Raw genomic sequence first — 12,806 nt, forward strand, 5'->3', positions numbered from 1 at the left:
TCCCTAAAATTTAATGATACTCTCTCACCCCAACTCTCATTTGCCCTTTTTTTTTCACCTCTTGCACCTTTCTCTTGACCTCCTGTCTCTTTCTTTTATACATCTCCCACTCAATTGCATTTTTTCCCTGCAAAAATCGTCCAAATGCCTCTCTCTTCTCTTTCACTAATACTCTTACTTCTTCATCCTACCACTCACTACCCTTTCTAATCAACCCACCTCCCACCCTTCTCATGCCACAAGCATCTTTTGCGCAATCCATCACTGATTCCCTAAATACATCCCATTCCTCCCCCACTCCCCTTACTTCCATTGTTCTCACCTTTTTCCATTCTGTACTCAGTCTCTCCTGGTACTTCCTCACACAGGTCTCCTTCCCAAGCTCACTTACTCTCACCACCCTCTTCACCCCAACATTCACTCTTCTTTTCTGAAAACCCATACAAATCTTCACCTTAGCCTCCACAAGATAATGATCAGACATCCCTCCAGTTGCACCTCTCAGCACATTAACATCCAAAAGTATATATATATATATATATATATATACCCTATACTTCATCACCGTTTCCAGCGTTAGCGATACAGCGCAAGGAAAAGATGAAGAGAAGCGGATTCGTTCACATCCATTCTCTAGCTGTTATGTGTAATGCACCGAAACCACAGCCCCCTTATCCACAACCAGGCCACACAGACATTTCCATGGTTTCTCCCGGCAACTTACCCTGATTCAATCCATTTACAGCACGTTAACCCCAGTACAACACATAATTCCAATCCACATTTTCCTGTACATTCCTTTGATCCTCCTACATGATCACTCAAACTCTCTTTCACTCCATCCTTCCATCTCCATCTTCTGACACATAAATCCTACACTCATATTTCTGAAAGATGGAATAGAAGAAAAGCGAGCAAGGAGTTCTTATCCTCCTCGAAGGCTCAGGCTGGGTTGTCCGATGTGTGTGGATGTAACCAAGATGAGAAGAGAGGAGAGATAAGTAGTATGTTTGATCAAAGAAACTGCATGTTCTGGCTCGAAATGAAACGAAGCTTTAGGGTAAAGGAGAAGAATGGTTTGGAAATGTCTTAGGAGTAGAGTCATAGGGTGGTGAGAGGACAAGAGCTAAGGAAGGATTAGCACTACTCCTGGGGCAGAAGTTGTGGGAGTGTGTGCAACAGTGTAAAGAAGTGAAGTCGAGATTAATGTGGGTAAAAATGAAACTAAATGGCGAGATATAAGTGATTATGAGTGCTTAAGCACCTGGTCACGAGAAGAAATATTATGAGGCAAGCGTTTTGGGAAAAGCTGCGCGAGCGTGTCAGCAGTTTTGTCGTACGAGGCCGGGTATTAGTGATGGGTAATTCAAATGCGACAGTGAGTAATGTGGTAGTTGAGGGTATAACTGGGAGGCATGGGGTATTTGGTAAAGTGAATGGAAATGGTTTATAGCTTGTGGGGTTGTGTGCTGAAAAAATATTGGTGAGTGAAATGCCTGTTTAAGAAAAGATATATACACAATTATATGTATATGAGTTGGAAAGATGGTCAGCAAGCGTTACTGGACTACATATTAAATGATAGATGTGAAAAAGATGGTTCTTTTTTTGTGAAAATGCTGAGAGCGGTAGCTATTACAGTCTGATCACTACCTTGTGGTAACGAGTGAAAATTAGTAGAGGTTTTCGGCAAACAGGAAACGTTATGGGCGGGAAGAGAGAGGCGAGAGCAAGAGAGCTTGGAAGAGAGACCTGTATAAGGAAATACCAGGAGAGATTAAGTGTACAATGGCAAAAGCTGAGAGTAAGCAAAGCTAGGAAAGTGAGTGAGGAATGGAATGTATTTTGGGAAGCAGTGCTTACGTGGGCGAGAGATGCATGTGGTATGCGAAAGGTGGGAGGTGGACGCATTACAAAGAGTAACGAGTGGCGAGATGAAGAGGAGTTTACAATGAAAGAGAAAAGAGCAGTACGGTCTTACTGGGAGTGAGTGCAAATAATTGGGAGATTTGTAAGAGAAAGCGACAGGAGGTCAAGAGGAATGTGCATGGGTTTAAAAAGACGGCGAATGGGAGTTGGGATGAGCGAGTATTAGTATTCTTTTGGAAGAATAAGATATTTGAAAGGAGGTTGATAATGTGCAAAAAACAAGAGAACAACTGGGAACCTTGTAACAGGTAGTGATGAAGTGAGGCGGAGATGGAATGAGTCGAGTATTATGAAGGACCGTTGAATGTTTTTGATATAGTGGCAGATATACGATATTCGGGGCAGGGTGGCATGCTAAGCGAGTGGTGAAAGCCATACGTAAGATGAAATGTTGCAAGGCTGTTAAGAATGGATGATACTGCAGTTGAATTTCTTAAGAATGGGGGGTGATTGTGCTGCTGATTGGTTAGCAAGGATTGCCAGTGGATGTACGGATCATGATGAGGTGCCTGAAGATTAGCGGAATACATGTATTATACCAGGCAAAGGCGATAAAGGTGAGTGCTCAAAGTACATAGGTGTAGATCTGTTGAGTGTACCTGTCAGGTTGTGTGGGAGGGTAGTGACAGAGGGTGAAGGTATGTATAGATCATCAGACTGGGGAGGAACAGAGTGGGTCTAGGAGAGGTAGAGAATGTGTGGATGAGGTGTTTGCTTTAAAGAATGTATACGAAAAATACTTAAAAGAAAAAGGAGGAATTGTATGTGTGGCATTTATGGTTCTGGAGAAGGCATATGATAGGGTTGATGGAGATGCCTTGTGGAAGGTCCTAAGGATGTATGGTATAGGAGGAAAGCTGCTACATGCAGTGAGAAGTTTTTATCAAGAGTTTAAGGCATGTGTGCGCGTAGAAAGAGAGGATAGTTAATGGTTCTAGGTTAAGGCTGGTCTGTGACAGGGGTGTGTGATTTCACTATGACTGATTTTATGGGTGGGGTAGCGAGGAAGGTAAATGGGAGTCTAAGAAAGAGGGGCGGGTGAGCAGTCTCCAGGGGATGAGGGCGGTTGGAACGCGAGTCAGTTGTTTGCTGATTATACAGTGCTGGTGGTAGATTCGAGTGAGAAACTGCAGATGCTGGTGACTGAATTTGGAAGTGTGTGAGTGAGTTGAGAGTAAATGTGAATAAATGCAAGGTTACTAGGTTTAGCAGGGATGAGGGACCAGTGAGTTGAGGTGCAAGTCTGAATGGAGAAAACTTGGAGGAAGTGAATTGTTTTAGATACCTGGGAGTGAACATGGTAGCAATGGAACCACAGAACCCGAAGTGAATCATAAGTGGGTGAAGGGTCGAACGTCGTAGAAGCACTAAAAAGTGCATGGAAAGAAAGATCGTTACCTGAGAGAGCAGAAATGGGGGTGTTTAAACTATGGATGCGAGGCATGGGGTATCGATGACGGTATGCGAAGACGGTGTGAATGTGCTGGAGATGAAATATTAGAGCAATATGTGGTGTCAAGTGAATTAATCGAATAAGTAATGAAAGCGTAAGGGAGATGTGTGGTAATAAAAGGAATATGGTTGAGAGAGTTTATCTGCATCACACATGACAGCTAGAGAATGGATGTGAGCGAATGTTTGAAATAAGTTTGAAATAATAAAAAAAATTTATATATATATATATATATATATATATATATATATATATATATATATATATATATATATATATATATATATATCCAATTTGGAGTCACAACGAAAATAACTTGTGGATTTAGATGAAACGTATATCAACAATGGGTTCCCTATTCTTAGAAGAATTAATCTAGATTGGGGTACTATGATCTGGATCATTATCATTTTTTATCTGCGAAGATCTTTAAAACGGCTTTAATGATCACGTAAAATGGGAAACACCAGTGCAAATCAACAAACCTATAAAAAAAAATAACTCACGTAACTTCAAAAAATAGCAGGTTAGAATCAATGATTCTAAATATTCTGACCCTTTAAGATGATAAGAAGTATTTGAATACAATTATAGCACGTTGTCACGTAAAAGTAGACATCCAAGTAAAATCAAAGAAAGATACTTTTTATGACTAAGACATCCCCTTAGTTCTACCGAGATATATAATAAGTTTTTCAATACCATAGATGAAAATGTACTTCCTCAACCTATATGACTGCTACAATGTCATGGATTTGTTTCTGACGAGACTTTCCTCTACAAGAATCCATGTCTTCAAAGTCTGGTCTCTTCGTTATGTCCGATTCAATGGTAAGAACTGCCAGGCCTTCGAGTAACTCAATAGCCCACTGGGGTCTGACAAAGACCCTTTGTGACCTCTGTAACAATACCTTTGCGCTACCAATCACAGGATGAGCATGGGGTGCACGGCAAACTTGCCAGTAATAATCAGCACAACTCAAAAAATCCAGAAATAGTCCTGAGTGTAGGCGATTTATCATGCGTTACTTTGGGGCCAGGAACGAACGTTCACCTCCAGCATTTGACGCCGTCGAAGTGACGAATTCTCAAAGTAACATATGCGTTGGGAATAGCCATATCCGGTGACGTACTGCCCTGTTCACAAGGTGTATCTCGAGGCTTTTTTTCATCACTTCTGACTTGCTCTTGGCGCACTTGATGCTCTCAAGGAATTCACAAGGGAAGCAGTGCTCCATGGCCAGTGGATACGTATGTTCCAACCTTGCAGTTCTTTGACGAATCTCAGTGGTAATGTTACCATCAACATTGCTCACGTCAGTCAGAGTAGCAAAGCAGGCATTTACAGCTGAATACACAGATATTTTGTGGTTCAGTTCTGCAGTCAGATAATTAGCGATGGAGCAAGTGACGCCGGTGCGAACCTTGACTCGTCCTGATACTGACTGCGTGGGATGCACCACATCTTCCACTAGCAACTCTGCTTCCTGTTAGTAACTGCAAAATTTAGGGAAAATTTCACCTAGTCACTTTACAACAGTTTGACGTTGCGGTAAAATCGGCTGAGAATGATCTTGAGTAACGAATGCCAGGGTAAGAGAAAAGTTGGGTAAAAAAGGTATAATCAAGAGAGGTGAAGCGGGTATATCAAAATGGCTTGGACATATGAGATGGGTAAATGAGAAGAGACTGACTAAGAGTTTATATATCAGCTGTGGAGTGGAGGATGGAAGGGATACCTGGAAAGAAATGGAAGAACAGAGTGGTAGATGTTTGGAGTTATCGGTGCCGAACATGCAGGAGGGTGTGGGGCATGCATGGGATGAAGTAAGTCAGAGATTTAGTATATAGCGCGCAGAATATCTAAAGAGGCCAGGAAAAAAAAAACTCAATGGTATGAGGGGCATGGCTGTGGATGAGGGTTCTCGATTCGCTGGATTATACACAACAGCAAATTAGTGACTGCGAGGAAACTGAAGCTGTTCGTCTGTTCTTGACGCTATCTTACGAACGCGGGAAATGGCGACAAAATATGAAAATAAGATGATCTTCACCAAATAATATCTAGTTTACATTGTCCCTATAAGATTAAGACGAGGTCTAGTTTGATATAACGGTTCCGTCAGGAAGTTACTATACATAGCTAAATTTCAACTTAACATCATTTTCATCTCCACTTAGGAAGAGTGAATGTATCCCTCCTCTCTGTTTTGATGCTATCGTCGATCTGTATCATTGTGACCATCTACAGTGTCTGCGTCCTCACGCAAGACGACACCAAGATTATAGCGTATGTTGTAGCCTGGGTTGCACGGACGTCGTAACCTTCTTTAAGGGCGCTGTTGCACACTGTCTGCGTATGGTCACACACTAAAGGGAAAGTACAGTCTCGTCGAGGGCCTTCGTGTTCCAAAGGAGTCCAATACCGTGGGTTTGACTGGGGCGCAGCTTAAAAGCTGTAGAAGTCTCATAAGAGAGGTGTCCTGGGATATTGTACAATACCTTACATATTAAAGATCTCACGAGCACTGTATTTGCAGGCAATCCTGTCCAAACTGTGGCGTACTTCCCTCCGATCCACTCATTTGCGAGTGATAACTTCAACTTGACAACAAATCCGAATTTCAGTTTTCATTGTTTGAATGTTGCAACTATTTCCCCAGTATGTTGCTCCTGGTATGCTCGGTTCTTTTCATTTTCCATCGTCATGACTGTTCTTTCACATATTCTTTCATGTCATGACTGTTCATGAGTCGAGATTGAACTCCGCTGGTCATTTGTCTAGCAACTATCGCCTTTTTTCTGGATCTCTTGGCAGTATATCATTTTCTGTATTACTCTGCACGTCAACTGATTTTGGCAATATCTGGTCAAACATGAAGGCACGATTTTGTTGTCCTGCTGTATCAAGGCACGCTGTATATAGCGATGATCTCAACAGTGATCCCGTTGGTAATCCAGCTCGAAAAGTTTCCCTGCTATTTGTTGAGAACTTCCTCTACGTTCGATCGTTATCGATGCAGTTAAGCAAGCAGGTCTCAGATGACCACGACTTAGGTATCATGTTTCATCACCAGTTTCTCGTGGGGGATCGTATGAGAGAGACTCCACTCACGTACAGCCTACCCAGCTATCTGGTATCTTAAGTGTTGCTCAACATCTCGTTGAAGTCCAATCGCTTCATTATACAGCATTTTCACTGACTGTGTTTATGTCCTGTCGTATATTATCCTCCTGATGAAGTTTTTCGAGTCGATTACAATAGCCAAATTTCTTTTTCTTTTCTTTAACATAGCATACGAGATGTTCTTATATACAGTTTCAACTTTATCTCAAAAATGACAATCATGTTTCATTGTTATCCAACTGGTCCAGGGATTTATAGCAAACTGGATGAATCAGCCTCAGGCGCCTCCCTCCATGTAGTCTCATACAGGGTTCTGACACCTCAGGGAAAGGAGGCAATGGGACAAAAAACAGGATTTTGTCATTGTATATGAGCCCCAGTGCGTCATGGTCAATGGTTTGCTACATCTTGTCGAGTTAACGTTATCTTATTTTCATTTTCAGAGTGAAAATGGCTTCCTGCCGCTCTTACAGCAATGATCTGGACGCTTTCTGTTACATATACCGAGTCTTTACGCCAAACAACTGAGGAGAAATATCAATGAGCTAGTGAAAAATAGCCGACCATTTGTATGTTGAACTTGAAGCTGGGAGGCCAAGATAAATAATGGGTACCGCACGTTGTCTGCGTCTCTTGCGATAGCAATTTGACGAAATGACGAAATGGCTCTTAAGCAGAAGTAGATTGAATATTACAGAGGCCACGGCTAGGAGAGAGGAGTAAGACCATATGACAAACTGCTACTTTTGGATGACGAAATTTTTGGATTTTCCAGCAAAACAAAACAAAAGAAACAATACCCAAATATTCCATCTGCCATGGAACCAGTGCCTCATTCATTTGATATTCCAGTTCCAGTGCCATTGACCAACTGGGAGAAGATGGTAACCACAGTGACTCTGATGAGGAAGAATCGACTAAAGGTACAGATGACGCACATGAGCCATACGATCTTGCCACCCCACATCTCGTCATTCAGTCAGAACTAAGCGATTCAGTAACAGATTTGAATGTCTGAAAAAACAAAGCTGAACTGCTCAGCCTCACGATTAAATACATGGACTTTGCTGGCTCTAGGGACAAAAATGTCAGTACTTTGCAACCACTGTCAACAGCTATCAAGCTTCTCTGACATTAAGGAAAGCTTGTGTTTCTGCAAAGATGTTAATGGTTTAATTCTTAAACTTGGTGATGAACGTATCCCTAATGAGTGGTGTTTGTTTATCGATTCTTCTAAAGTAAACTTGAAGGCTGTTCTTCTGCACAGTGTTTACTCAAAGCCTTCAGTTCCCACAGCAAATATAGTATATATGAGAGGACCATACAAGAGCATGGAGGTAATCTTAACGCGACATCAAGTACAATTAATACAGGCGATAAAATTTGCTGCGACATGAAAGTAATGGTGTTGCTCACACAAACGTAAAGTGGGTTTACCAAATACTGCTCTTTTCTGTCCTTGTGGGACACCAAAGCTACCTACCATCACTATCAAGGTTAGCACTAGCCACCAAGAGTAACGTGCCTACATAGAAATAAAGTTATCGAAATAAACCACTGGCAAACCCTTACAATGTCCTCCTTCCACCGTCACACACAAAACTTGGACCTATGAAAAACATTAGCAAACCTCTTGATAGCGAAGGCGAAGCATTTCAGTATATACATGCAATTCTTCCTCACATACGAGAGACGCAAAACGATAAGAGAACATTTCTTCTGGTCCTCAAATCCGTAGTGTTCTCTCTGATGAAACCTTGGAACAAAAACTGTCGAGTGCTGAACTACCTGTTAGGAGGTCATATCAAGGGTTTCTTGGCTACAACAAATCAGACAACTACAGAGGGTTTGTTAGCAATATGACCAATGGGAAGTAGCACGTCAATGAAAACGCATTTCCCTCAATCTTAGTCTGAGGTTTTCCCAGACAATCTAAGTAATGTGAACGAAGCGCCAAGTGAGCGTTTTCACCAAGACATATTAGTGATAGAACGCAGGTATTAAGGCAAATACAGTCCAGGGATGATGGGTCATTACTGCTGGTTTGTGCAAACAGTAACGTTACCTGATATGTAAGCAAGTCACGTACCACATACCTCTCCATCCAAACACGAATTATGTATACAATGGTTCTTATCTGCTTAAACTGCATTGAACATGTATAATTTGTACTTCATGGTTCATTGACTCTTTTCATGTACTAGTTTGATACTTCCTTTATTCTTGTATTGTAATTATTCTGAATAAACATGAATAAACTGCATTCATAGCTTACTGCATTCACTTTACTTCAGCAGTGGTATATCACCCTTGCTATTATGTTGTATCTACTGTGAATAAGTATGAATAAATTTACTGCGTTCATGGCTTAACGAATTATATTTCTTTACAGATTTCATATATCCGTGAAAAAACACGTAACGTTTTGCAATGAACTTATGCACAACGTTAAATGGTGACGTCTTACATAATTTTAAAGCCATCTTTTTAAAATTCAGCAAGTCAGAGTTACTCAGAAAAGGCGTTTTTGATAGTGTTAAAGAAAGTTATATCTGTTTTCCAGTGATGCAGACATATTTCACAGATATCTATATAGTTCAAAGCACACCAATTATAGTAACCTAAAACGTAAAAGGAAAAAAATCAGGGATAATATCGATTGATTATCAAATGATAATGGCATATCAGCAGGTGACAATAAGGAAATGGCTAAATCTTCTTAACAGATATCTCGACTAAGTGTTTTCTACTGAAAATTTACCTATTAGACCATGAGTACAAAACCATTTTCTGGGCATCCAAAATGGAGACCTGGATATCAAGAAAACTAAAAGTCACAAAATACTTAAATATCTGGACAAAGTAATTCCGAACATATCTTCTGGTCCAGACGATATCTCCCTCAGAACTATGAAAGAAGCCCGTCAGCAGTTACAATCTCCCATCAACAAATTACTTAACTGCAGGAAGGGAAAGTTCCTGACGACCAGATGGTGGCTAATGTAACACCGACGTTCAATTACTGTCACAGAAAATGTGCTCCAAACTACTGCACCATTAGCCTCACTTCGGTTCTCGATGAAGTCTTACAAACAGTATTCACAGGCAATTTCGCTCAGTTCCGAGAAAACTGATTAAAAACCAACAATCAAAACAGATTCCAGAATAAAGAATTATGTTTAAGGAATGCGATTTAATTCTTTAGCCATATACATGGTTGGGATTGCACCGTAAGAAGAGTGCCCGTTCTGACTCCTCTAATCATCGTCCTATTTCTTTGACACCTACCATTTCCAAAGTCTTTTGAATCCATCCTCAACTCCCACATCCTAAGACACCTCGAAAATCACAATCTCTCTGATCAACATATGGCTTCCGCAAAGCGAAATCCACGTGTAGGTGCCCTCAACATATCCAAAGCTTTTGACAGGGCGTGGCATCGGGGTCTCATCTCTAAGCTCCCCCCTTTTGGTTTCCCTCAGTCACTTTGCTCCTTCATATCTAGCTACCTCTCTGGCCGGTCTATCTCTGTGGTTGGGATCAACCTTCCCCCTTTCTCCATCAACAAGGTTCAGTCCTGTCCCTGACACATTTTTTTCCAACGATATCCGTTCCTCACACAACCAAATGAACTCATACACTAGCGACTCAACACAACATTCATTCACATCCTTCAATTCTGCTCCTTCTCTTACTCGATCTGGATCCTGTCTTGACACAGCTTCCTCAATAAACTCAAACTTGGACAGGATATCTCAGTGAGGTAGACGAAATCTAGTCAAGTTTAATGTCTCCTAAACCCAGTTTCTACCCATCTCTACCAACACTCCTCACAATTCTCGTATCTCCTTTGACGGTTCTGTAACTCCACCTCTTGACTCAAAAAACATACTTGGTGTTACTATAACATCGACTCTTTCTTGGAAGCCACATTATGGTAATGGCTAAGTCTGCCTCTGAAAAAATGGTTACCATGTTCTAGCTCTACATCCTTACTTGACAGAGCTGAAAGCGGCTCGACTTATAAACTCTCCCACGTTAGCTTGAAAATTTGACACCCTTACCCTACGCCGCAATGTTGGTTCACTTTCCCTCTTCTATAGTTAAACTTTCTTTTTTGCTCGCGAGAGGTGGCTGCATGTGTGCCCCTACCACTGGGTATACCATGCAATACTCGGCAAGCAGACCCTTCACATAATTGCTTTATGGCCATAGGCAACTCAAAGGTAAACTGTTCTGATAATTACTTTCCCTACACGTCGAAGCTTTAGAACTCTATCTTCTCATGTTTTTCCCAATAACTGGGACCTGCCAAATTCTAAAATATATTCTTTTCACTTCTAAAATTCGTAAATGTCTTTGTCTTTTCTTATCCCTTTCATTTTTCTCTCTATATTTAGTTAAGGTCTTGATGTGGACTTTTATCCATGACTGCTGGATGATTCAACATAAAAAAAAAAATACGCACACAACATGGATGTAGGTAATGACCCTACGTGGGTGGGAGAGACCACAAAAAGTAGTGACTCACGATAGAAGTGAAGACCAGAATCGTTCAAAAGACATCAAAAACAATTGCAGCCTAGCCTAACAAACGTAACCTAAAATTCGCTGGATACCAGAAACGATAATGATTCCTCCAGCCTACTTTTATATTTCTTAGCCTGAAAATATCGCTTACCTTACTGCTGAAGGGTGAGATATCCCGCAGCCGTCAAGATCTCTGGAGGTGTTGGTCAGCTCTTGGAAATCTCCTCTTGAAGAGTAGCGTCGCCAAACAACTATCGACATGTTCGTTGTTTCCCCATGTTGACTCTGGTGCTCTAAAATCTATACAAAGTTCCACAAGTGATTCACTGTCTTGTGTACATAATCGAGACCCTTGAGCTTATTGCAAGAGCACCAACAGTCTATCATCATCATGGTTCCGGGATGAGTCCACTGTTTCACTAATTTTATCATAGTTTTCCATGGTTCTGTCAAGAACGGGAACCAACATGATTTTCTTAATGGTGTTTCAATCTCTATTACACACTGAGTACATTACCTCTATATATTTTCTCTTGCCATATTTACTTTCATCAACTTCCACGATGATTATAGAACACATAAGCTTAATGATCACCTTACAGTAATGTACAACCACGATGTATAATCACCAGTCAGTCAGTCCACAGTGGTTTGGTGGTGGAATCCATCCCAGCCACACCTCTTTGAATTTCTGCACACACAACACTTACGCTTGTTGAAGTTGCTTACAATATTTTCAATTGTGATCCCGAAAAAAGTCACTTAGCATTTCAGTTCAAATGTCACTGAATATCCATCACTTTTAGGTGGAAAATATTTCTTTAGTCTTCTGTTACAATATAAGTGACGGGATCTATTCCTTTCACCGTCTGAAGACTTGGTATAGCACAGCAGACACCGAGACACTGAATAAGAGAATAATCCAACGGCCTCATAATTTGATCCAGAAAAAATTACCGCAAATTCAACAGCACTGACGGAGCGGCCATTACACTGATCTAGAATCTTCGCGCCAATGATACATTCCGAGTACGCGCATGCGTCCCCTCGCCCCGAGCATGCGCAGAAGGTCAAACTTCAGCTCGAGCATGCGCAGAAGGTGAAACTTCAGCTCGAGCATGCGCAGAAGGTCAAACTTCAGCTCGAGCATGCGCAGAAGGTGACTTCTTCCAGCATGTATTATGAAAATCATTTAATCCTTTAATATCGTTCAAAAGTAAAAAAAAAAAAAAAAAAAAAAAAAAGATAGCCATACAATTTTCTTAAAATTATGATAAGAATAATGAAGACATTGTAAGCATTAATGCTATGACAACAGAAAAAACAAAATATTCCCAGATTCGTCCAGAAAAAAGTAGTGACGTCAACCTCAGAAAACTGCCGCTTCGCAGTCGAATTTTCAAATGAACGTTCAAATGTAACCGCAGATTGGAATGCATTTTTGTAAGTTTCTTTAATACTTACACGAACTTTTCACCAATAGAAAAGGTAATTCAAATAAAGAGATTCAATAGCGAATCAAAGTTTTTCGTATATTCATTACGGCTCCATTAACTAGCCGTTCGTAGCACACAAATAATCCAACATACCCTCGAATCCGGCCACTGTATATATATCATAATGGACTCCATGGTATTCTCGACCATGATTCCCATTATCAAGTCGAGATCACTTGTGTCTAAAAGAGATTCCTGCCCGCTCAACGCTCGTATTGCGAGGGAGAATCGTAATGATCAAAATTAATGATAAACGGAAAGAACCAAAACG

General features: G+C 40.9%; 1 protein-coding gene across 1 annotated transcript in view; it reads right to left on the reverse strand.

Annotated features, from left to right (window-relative positions):
- The window catches only part of dgo (ankyrin repeat domain containing protein 6 diego), an 858,998-nt gene extending 846,963 nt beyond the window's left edge, over window positions 1–12,035 (reverse strand). The window contains exon 1 of the mRNA XM_071671938.1: window positions 11,191–12,035. The gene's annotated coding sequence lies outside the window, so the exon portion shown is untranslated. The remainder of the gene's footprint in view (window positions 1–11,190) is intronic.
- Window positions 12,036–12,806: the final 771 nt, after the last annotated feature.

The sequence above is a fragment of the Panulirus ornatus genome, chromosome 1, assembly GCF_036320965.1.
Source record: "Panulirus ornatus isolate Po-2019 chromosome 1, ASM3632096v1, whole genome shotgun sequence".
Taxonomy (NCBI): domain Eukaryota; kingdom Metazoa; phylum Arthropoda; class Malacostraca; order Decapoda; family Palinuridae; genus Panulirus; species Panulirus ornatus.